The sequence below is a fragment of the Tenrec ecaudatus genome, chromosome 11 (assembly GCF_050624435.1).
Source record: "Tenrec ecaudatus isolate mTenEca1 chromosome 11, mTenEca1.hap1, whole genome shotgun sequence".
NCBI classification, from domain to species: Eukaryota; Metazoa; Chordata; class Mammalia; order Afrosoricida; family Tenrecidae; genus Tenrec; species Tenrec ecaudatus.
Window position 1 is genome coordinate 10882517 of NC_134540.1, and position 9876 is coordinate 10892392.

A 9876-nucleotide genomic window follows, 5' to 3' on the forward strand; every position below is an offset into this window, starting at 1 on the left:
ATGACTACCTCACTTGTTTCTGATGGTTTGCGATTAGAAGAAAAGTCAGAATGAATAATCTCCTACAAACATCATATTGTGCATCGGCCAGATGGATTCCTCGAGGTGGAATTGACTAGATCAGAAGGTGTTTGTAACTTTCAGAAACATTGGCAAACCGTCCAAATGTTTTTGTGATGCACGTCAAGAATTCAGCCTCGAGTGCTCTACCCTTGGGCATTTCTCAAAGCCGAGTTTGCCAGGAACAACATTGAGAGATGAAGTCATGTTTCTTGGGTCCCTGGCCGAAAGCCAGCAGGCTCATTGCTTGCTATTAAACAGCAGCTTGACTTCTCTCGGCCAGCAGAAGTCCACGGTCATCTGGGTCTTTCACCCAGTCAACACGGCCGGGACAGAGACATGGCCAGTGCTGAATTTGCTTGCTAGGCTGTGCTCAAGTCCTGGTTCTCCGATTCGCGTGTTTCTTGTCTTCCACCATCCTTGAAAGTGTAACAATTTACTAGTGTAAAAAACCAAACCCACTGCCATGAAGTGTAAAAATAATGTAAAGTCAGAGCCTTAACCTGTCAAAATTATGCCAATATTTGAGTATTTTTACTCAAATAATGCATATATGAAATCATTTTTTAATTGGATAACCATTCAAATTATATAACCCAATGCTTTTGACTCATCAATTGGAACCTTGGTATAACTGGAGCCTGGCCATAAAGCATATGCAATTAGCTGGAAGCAGAACAAAATGAAACCTGTACTGGCCTAAGTGGTACTGAGTCACTGCCAAAGGCATCTCGATTCACTCTGCATTGAAAGGGTTATCACAGCTGTCTTCCAACTCCAGTTCTAAGAAGTGTTCCGGTTGTACTTCCAATATAGAACTGTGGGATTTTCTGGTAGTCACGGTACTTTCCCCGCTCCCCAAACAATTTTATTGGCCACATATCACACAATTCAACAGTTCAATCGTATCAAGAAGAGTTGTACGATCATTATTGCCACAATCAATTTTAAAACATGTTCTCCACCACCACCCCGACCCCCGTGGTTAAATCACTTTTAAAATGAGTTGTGTAACCACCATCAATTCTAGTGAATGTTCCCCCTCCATGGTGCTTCCAGTATTCTCCACCACGGTCATTCAAATGTATCAATCCTCCTTGGGTCTTCCTTATTCCAACATTCACATACATGTGAGGCCACTGGCAATACCATGGCTTGGGTCCGGTGCACCTTAGTTCTCAAAAGGCTATCCTTGTCCTTCAGCCCTTTGTACTGGAGTGGACTCTGACTCTTTGTCTAGTTCATGATCATGCTTTGTCTTCCCTGCTGTCCCTTGAGTCCCTGTGAGTTGAACTGGCTGCATGGCAGTGAGTTTTTTCTGAAATAATGACCATAGTTTTTCTCATTGTTTTGAGGCCTGCCTTAGAGACTCTCAAACGATTTCCATTTATCTTCTCTTCCTGCCCAGCCCAAGTAACCTGTTTCGTTGGGCTCATGGCCAGATTACAGATTACTGAGAACAGAGAGCCCTTCAGTGTTGTTGACAGATTCCATAGGAGATGACTATTCAGAGCATCACAAGAGCACAGCCAGGCGTGGCTTCAACATATTGGTGATCATTGTTGGATGGGGCTGAAGTCCCGGTGCTGGAAGAAAGAGCTCATTACATTCCTTCCAAGTGTCATTCTTCACACTTGCATGGTTTGTGTCCTGTCCTAAATCGAAATGCAATTCATGAAGAGGAAAAAATCACAGCCAGCAGGGTGCATTTCCGCTGAAGCTCCTAGGAGCTAAACTTTTTCAGTTGCAAATTTGGGGAATGGAATTCATTCTACTTCCTCTGGTGTATTAGCCAAGTTAGAATCATCAGGAAGTGCTTAACTAACTCCAGCTCCCCACCCCCCACTGGAAATATTCATCATCAACCCAAAAAACTAATTGCTATTAAATTCATTCTTACAAGCAGTACTATGTGAGCATTGTTAACTAATCCAACAATGAAGTTGTTTTTTTTTTTCTCTTGCTAGGGAATTTTCCATTTCCAGAAGTCGATTTTAATGGTCAAAATGAGCTATTCACCTAAAGGGAGAAAACATTACTACTGGACACGGAAAGGAAAATTCATGTGGTTTTGTTTGTTTGTTTTGGAGTTATGGTTGCATCTTTATTTGAAAGTCTCATCTGCCACCTTAGCGTATCCACCAACCAGGAGCAGAAATGTTCACAATCTTGAGCTTGGGCGCTGCCAGGGCTGCGTTTTAGTAGCTGGCTTTGCCTGTTTTGCTTCCTTGGCAGCCCAGAGAGCCTGCTCTCATCAATCCTTTCTAACTTCAGGCTTCTGACTCCTCTTGGCCATTATACCAGCAAGAGATGCACCCGGACGACCCCTGGACAGTGACTGCCTGGCGGGTTCGTTTCTTCTGAATTTCTTCCGATTGCCTCTGGTGTACTTCCTTCGGTAGAGAACAGTTCAGTTAGTCTGTTGAGGGTTCCTTCTGATTTGCATTTTTGCCTTAAGCAATCTGGAAACCTTCCCACCATCCCGGGCTTGTGTCTCCCGTGTCCTGGGTCAATCTTGTCTCCCCCGAAGCAGCGCAGCTCACGTGGCCTTTTTAAGGAGAGAAGGTTCGCCTGGGTGGCTACATTAATTCGACTAGGTTCGTACATTCCACAGCCTCTCTGAACAGGTCACTCGAATTGCTGGTTCTTCTTCTCAGAACAAGACAGTGTTGATGGGCGCATGCTTCCTCCAATCCACTGCGGATACCTTAGTCCCCAGGCTGAGGCTGTTGAGAGAAAAATCAAGGCAGAAGGCGTTGGCTGCCTCCATCTGCCTGTCTCAGGAGAGTGTCTTCATTCCCCAGTGCTGCTCCAACACAAATGTCAGACGTAAAATAGAACGTTGTTTGCTCAGGGGTCTGGAGGCTGAAAGTCTAAACAGGGTCTTAGTCAAGGGTCTTGCAGTTAACAGTCAAGGTCCGCACTGACTGCTAACTAAGATCGATGGTTCAAACCCTCCAAGGAGAAAGATGAGGCTCTCTGTTCCTATAAAGATTTATAGCTCCCGAAATCCCATGTAGGATGAGGTCGTTAGTTTCTTGTGCCAACCTGACCGATAAACACATGTGGGATTAACTGAAGAGCAGAGAGATAAATGGCTCCGCGAGCCTTGCTTTTCTTGTCTCTTGCTCTTTGATCATCGGACCAGTGTGTGGCTGCCTTGCTTTTTCTGTGCCTCAATTTGCAAACTACACTACCTGTGGGACACCTAACCCGTGGACTGTGTCGCTCTAATTTGAGATTCCTTCAAGACCTGCTTCACCACACAATTGGAATTTACATCTCTTGAGCTGAGGACCCTGTCATCTGGCTGACTGTTGGTGACCTGCCTTGCTGTTTGCTGCCTGTGCCCAGATAGCCTGAATTGCTCTACAGAGGACGACCTGGCAGCCCTCAAGACTTGAAGGACTGCCAGAGTACTAGCTGTCTCATGGGAGTGAGTTGCACTGAGCCATTTGTACTGCTTTATATTAACTGTTTATTTCTTATGTTATATATCTATCTGTATAAATATCTATAATTATTAACAATCTGGTTTTGTCTCTCTAGAGAACCCTGTCTAACACATTTTGGTACCAGGAGTGCTTCTAGAGAAATAAAATCATAAATATTGGCTCTCCAGTCTGATTAGTTTAAACAGCAGTAATAATGCTACTTCAACACCCCAAAGCATGGATAAGTCTGCTGCTTTTCCTAATCCATGGTGTAAAATAGCAAAGCTAGTACCTACAGTAGCACCCCCGATAGATGAGGTGCTGGTAAAGGAGAGGCTCTGAGGGATCGTATGTTTGATATTTTCCAGGAGTTTTGTAAGGATGACAAGTATAGGGAAGCTGGTTGGTTGGTCCTTCTTACAATGGAAAGTGTAATTAAGGAGAGGGATGATCTCAGAGCCTCAGAAGCGTGCCTCAGGTGCAGACTAACGGATTTGAAAACTTCCATCTGTGCTACAAAGGAGAGCCTTCTCTCCTCTAGTGAAAGAGCTGACATTGCTGAGAACCAGGTCCAGAGTCTCATTATGCGAGTGGCTGAATTACGACAGCAGCTGAATTGCAGATCTAGAGCAGTGTCTGATACCAACGTGAGGGCATTAATTTGGAAGAGTTGGGACCCTGAAACATGGGATGAGAATATATGGGCTGATGATCCAGAAGAGGAGGGTATTGAGCCCCTGGAAACAATTGGCCCACCCCAATCAATCGATCCACCCCTCCCAGCTGAAAGTATTAATTCCATACCTGAGCAGATTAGCCAAACTATTCAAGTTGATATGCCAGGTGGGGCTGCATCAGCAGCATTACCTGAGGAAGATGCCTCACAAGATGTTGCTGAGAGCACCCAGGAAACACCCTCACCACCCATTATTTCCGCTAGACCTGTCACTAAAATTAAGTCTCAGAAAGCTCCTAAAGGTGAGGTTGAGATGATTACCCAAGAAGAAGCGCGCTATATTCTCATAAAAATCTGCTTGACTTTTCAAATACGTACAAGCAGAAGCCTGGGGAATATCCCTGGGAATGGTTACTAAGGGTGTGGGATCAGTATCCACAGTGCATGAAATGTAGTATTAGACCGGTCTGAGTTTCTGGAAATGGGACCCCTAAGCACAGACTCTTCTTTCAATGCCTCTGCAAGAGAGGCTAAGAGGATCTAATTTTTATTTGGTTGGTTCGCTGAAGCATGGACTGCCAGATGGCTTAGATTAGACCAACTTGAAGTACCTGGCCTACCTTGGTACACTGTAGAGGAAGGCATCCAAAAGCTTAGAGAAATTGGTATGTTGGAATGGATCTCTCAGGATATTCCCATAGACCCAAAAAGGGGGTGTCCTGAGGACGTACCCTTTACCACAATGATAAGGAACAAGTTTGTGAAGTGGGCCCCAGCATCTCTTAAGACTACTGTAATTGCTATTTTATGTGCACCAGGATTAACAGTGGGCACTGCCCTAAGCGAACTCCGACATTTGCCCACAATGGGGCTGATTGGTCCCCGTGGTGGTAGAGGGCAGGTGTCAGCACTGAATCAACAGAGACAGGGTGGGCGTGGTTATAATAGACAACAAGTTTTCAATAATAATCAAAGCAACCTGTCTCGTGTGGAATTATGGCATTGGCTACTTAGCCACGGGGTCCCTAGGAATCAAATAGATGGGAAACCTACTGAATATTTACGTGATCTATACAGGTAGAATAATGGTAGACAGGTGAACAGCAGAACAGACAGTCATGATCAAGCAATTCCCAGACCTGAGCTAGTTTACAGACCCACAACCCCTTGAATGAGGGGGAGGTCGGGTCCCTTTGAAGACGGACCCTGTTACATCACCAAGGTCTATACTGTTAGTCTTTCTTCTAGCCTTCCCCAAAGGGACCTGCGGCCTTTCACAAGAGTGACTGTTCACTGGGGGAAAGGAGATAATCAAACTTTTCGGGGATTACTGACACTAGTTCCAGGAGACCCAAAGTGTTTTGAAGGCCCACCAGTCAGAGTGGGGGCTTATGGAGGTCAAGTTATCAATGGAGTTTTAGCTCAGGTATGCCTCACTGAGAGTCCTGTTCTCCATTTCTATAGATGGGTCACTTCAAGAATGTTCCAGAAACAGGATCATACACTGTATGTCACCTGAGGGTTTTTTTGCTCAACATCATTCTCTGTAGATTCACCCAGATTGTTGTATGTATTAATCAGACAATCTTTTTATTGCTGTAGTACTCCATGATATGAGAATTCACTTGGATTTGGAATAAGTGCATAGAAAATCAAGCAAGTGAAAAAGAAAACAAAACAAAAAAAATTAAAACAAAAACCAAAAAAGACAAGATTAATTCTGGGGAAATTTAGAGGTTATACAGAAGTCAAAGTGAGTAGTTTACTATATAGCTCATTTAAGAATAGTATTCGCACCGTCATAATAAGTGGAGAAAAGATTGACATTGGCAAGGATTTCATCTTACTTGGATCCACAATCAATGATCATTGGTCGCATTGATTGTGGCAATAAGGCGATCAAATTACACATTGTATCGGGTAAATCTGTTGTATAAGAAGACTTTATTGAAAAGGAAGGATGTTACTTCGAGGACTAAGGTGCGCCTGACCCAAGCCATGGTGTTCTCCATTGCCTCAGATGCATGTGAAAGTTAGACACGGAATCAGGAAAGCTAAGGAAGACTTGATGGGTTTGAATTATGGTGTTAGTGAAGAATACTGAATGTTCCATGGACTTCCACAAAGACAAACAAAACCGTGTCTTGGGCGAAGTATAGTCAGAGTGCTCCTTAGAAGTGAGGCTGCTGAGACTTCAACTCATTTACTGTGCACACATTCTCCGGAGAGACGGGTCCCTGGACAAGAACAGCGTGCTGGTAAAGAGGAAGGGTGGCAAAAGAGAAGATGACTCTGAAGAGATGCGTGGACCGAGTGGCTACAACACTGAGCTCAAACCTAAGAACAACAGTGAGGGAGAGTGGCCAGGGCTGCGCGGCACTTCATTCTGTGGAACATGGAGTCTCTATGACGTGGAACCAACTTGACGCCAGTTAACAACGACAGTGATAAGAAAACACAACATTTTGATTTCACTGAATTCTGCCCTTTGCCGGGAAGATGGAAGGACAGGAAGGGCATGCATATGTAGTGAACACTAACCAAAAAACCAAACTCGCTGCCATTACAATTGAGGTCGACTCATAGCAACCCTATATGACAGGGTAGAACTGCCCCCACAGAGTTTCCAAGACTGTAACTCTTTACGGGAAGTAGAGGACCCCATCTTTGACCTGTGGAACAGCTGGAGGTTCAAACTGCTGACTCCACAGTGAGCCCAACATGGAAACAATAGAGCTCCTCGTGGTGAGCACCGGGGGCTTTAAAGAGCTAAGCCTCCGCCTTCCATAATGGGAAATTATGACATGAGATCATCCATGGCTAAGACAGAGCATTCAAGATGTTGGGTTACCAGCATGCTAATGGGATACAATTCCGTTGACAGATATGTGTGTGCGTGTTGAGACTGCCCCCTGCCATTTTCCGAATGGCTCTGATAAACTCAGAGGCTTTTCCTTTTAAGGAGCTGAATTCTTTCCTTTATGGTTAGTTTTTTCTGTATTCCGCTTAAGAAACCTGTGCCTACTTTAAGGTCACAAAGTAACTCTTGGTTTTCCTTTAGACACGTTTCGGTTCTAGATTTTCCTGTCTAGATCTAAGCTCCATGGAAACAATGTGCCTGTGTTCAATGGTCTTTCCCCCTTGGATGCCCAGTGTCAAGTGCACGGGATGTACCCACATTTGGGGTCCATTTTAGAGCAAAGGCTAAGGCTTACACTCATCTGCTTTCTCCCTGAGTCACTGCGGCCACCATCCAGGGCCTCACATGATGCTATGCAAGTAATGATCCTCAGGAGTAAATGCCCAAAGGAGCCTGGAATAAAAGCCAGAGCAGTGCCAGGGCAGAGCCCTGCTCTGTCCCAGTGAAACCTCACAGGTGATGCCCTGCAGTTGAAGAGTGGACAGGAGGCTGGCCCCGTCACCTGCAGGTCCTCTGTTTCCTTGTTGATCTCTGGCCAATGTTGAAAGCGATGCATTGAAGCGCTCTCTCTCTCCCTTCAAGTTAATGAGTGTTTGCTTTCTATACTTAGGTGCTCCACCATGGGGTGGAGGTGCCCTGGTGGCACAGTGGTTATGCATCGGGCTGCGAATGGCAAAGTGAGCAGTTTGAAACCACTGGCCGTTGCACAAGAGAAAGACGAGGCTCTCTACTCCCATAAAGAGTTACAGTCTTGGAAACCCACAGGGGCAGTTCTACCCCGTCCTATAGGGTCCCACTGTAAGTCAGAATCGACTCAAATGGCAGTGAGTTCATAGTCATTTGTGAAGGAGCCGGTGGCTTTTACGAGACGTGCATTCCTGCAGACAGGCATTGAGTCCTCTTTTTCTGTGTCCTAGGCCAAGCCCAATGTGACACACAGGCTATATCACAGTGATGGATGGATGACACCTCCACACCCCGCCCGAGAGGACAAACAACAGAAATGTGGGTGAAGGGAGACAGCGGACAGTGTAAGCTATGAAAATAACAACAATTTAGAATTTATCAAGGGTTCACGAGGTTGGGAGGGAGGGGAAAAAAGAAGCTGGAATCAAGGGCTCACGTAGAAAGAAAATGCATTGAAAACATTGGTTATAAGAGCTGTGAGAGCCCCCAGTAAAATGATTTTTTAAAAGAAAACCCGTTATGGTGAGTTATTGTGAATGACGACTCCACTCTAGAGTCTGGCAAAGGGCTACAGCTCTTATTAAATATGACCTGGGGCATCTTCCTTAAACTCGCTGAGGCTCACTTCTGTTATCTGTCAAATGGAGACAATAATTGTGTCTGTTTCAGAGGGTTTCGAGTAAGGATCTGAGTTGTAAGCCTCATGGAATCCAAAGTCTGGGTTCCACAGAGGCGGGGTGACTCCCCCCAGCTACCAGAGATAATTGTTGAACCTTGAGCCTCAAGAAAATTGGTTTTGTTCATTCAAACAATGGTCTGAATTAATGAGACATTGTGCTCTTTTATTTTATTTATTTATTTTTTTAAATCATGTTATTGGGGGCTCATACAACTCTTATCACAATCCATCCATCTATCCATTGTGTCAAGCACATTTGTACATTTGTTGCCATCATCATTCTCAAAATATTTGCTTTCTACTTGAGCCCTTGTTATCAGCTCCTCATTTTTCCCTCCTTCCCCGCTCCACACTCCCTCATGAACCCTTGCTAATTTATAAATTATTATTATTTTGTCGTGTCTTACACTGATGTCTCCCTTCACCTACTTTTCTGCTGTCCGCCCCCCAGGAAGGAGGTTGTATGGAGATCCTTGTAATCGGTTCCCCCTTTCTACCCCACCTTCCCTCCATCTTCCCGGTATCGCCACTCTGACCACTAGTCCTGAAGGGATCATCTGTCCTGGATTCACGTGTTTCCAGTTCCTATCTATACCAGTGTACATCCTCTGTTCTAGCTGGATTTGTAAGGTAGAATTGGAATCATGATATTGGGGAGGAGGTGGAAGCATTAAAGAACTAGAGGGAAGTTGTATGTTTCATCGTTGCTACATTGCACCCTGACTGGCCCATCTCCTCCCTGCTACCCTTCTGTAAGGGGATGTACAGTTGCCTACAGATGGGTTTTGGGTCCCCAGTCTGCACTCCCCCTCATTCACAATGATATGACTTTTTGTTCTTTGATGCTGGATACCTGATCCCTTCGACACCTCGTGATCACACAGATGGTGTGCTTATTCCATGTTTGCTTTGTTGCTTCTGAGCTAGATGGCCACTTGTTTACCTTTAAGACCCTAGATGCTGTATCTTTTGATAGCCAGGCACTATCAGCTTTCTTCACCACACTGGCTTGTGCACCCATTTGTCTTCAGTGATTGTATTGGGAAGGTGAGCATACAGACATTGTGCTCTTTTAAAGGAATTACCTATGTGGGTTGTTAGATGGCTAACTGCAAGGTCAGTAGTTCAAATGCACCAGCAGCTCTTCTGGAGAGAGATGAGGCTTTGAGCTCCTGTAAAGGCTTAGTCTTAGAAACCCAGAGGGGTGGTTCTACTCAGTCTTGCAGAGTACTCATGAGGCGAATTTGCTCCAAGGCAATGAGGTTGGGTTGTGGTTTTGAGTTTCAGGAAGCCCACAGGTCAGACTAGAGCTCCTGTTTGGGGTTAAGCCAGTAGTTATTTTAAACATTCTTCAAGACAATGCTGGACTAACCAAAAATTGCTTTATTAATGATAAACTGGAGTATAAGAATCTAAAGGC